Here is a 248-nt window from a genome sequence, read left to right as displayed (position 1 = left end):
CATCCGCAAACACACATAATCGTGACGAAACCATATCCCCCCCCCCTCCTCGTTGTAATTGCTCGCCGGTCGCCCCATTACACCATTAAGCCGCATTAGCCGGCCTGCAGTATCATTCAGTAACAAGGTGTGATTACCTCTCTATTGCCCTCCCACGGCCCTGTGTCTCCCCCCCCCCCCCCGAGTCCTCAACCCAAGAACCGATCCCCCTACGTACGCCCACTCTACTCACGTCTGACACGCCCATT

This window comes from Penaeus monodon, chromosome 19, assembly GCF_015228065.2.
Source record: "Penaeus monodon isolate SGIC_2016 chromosome 19, NSTDA_Pmon_1, whole genome shotgun sequence".
In the NCBI taxonomy this organism is placed as follows: Eukaryota; Metazoa; Arthropoda; class Malacostraca; order Decapoda; family Penaeidae; genus Penaeus; species Penaeus monodon.
The sequence above is the reverse complement of the archived record's forward strand: the minus strand, read 5'-3'. Positions refer to the sequence as shown.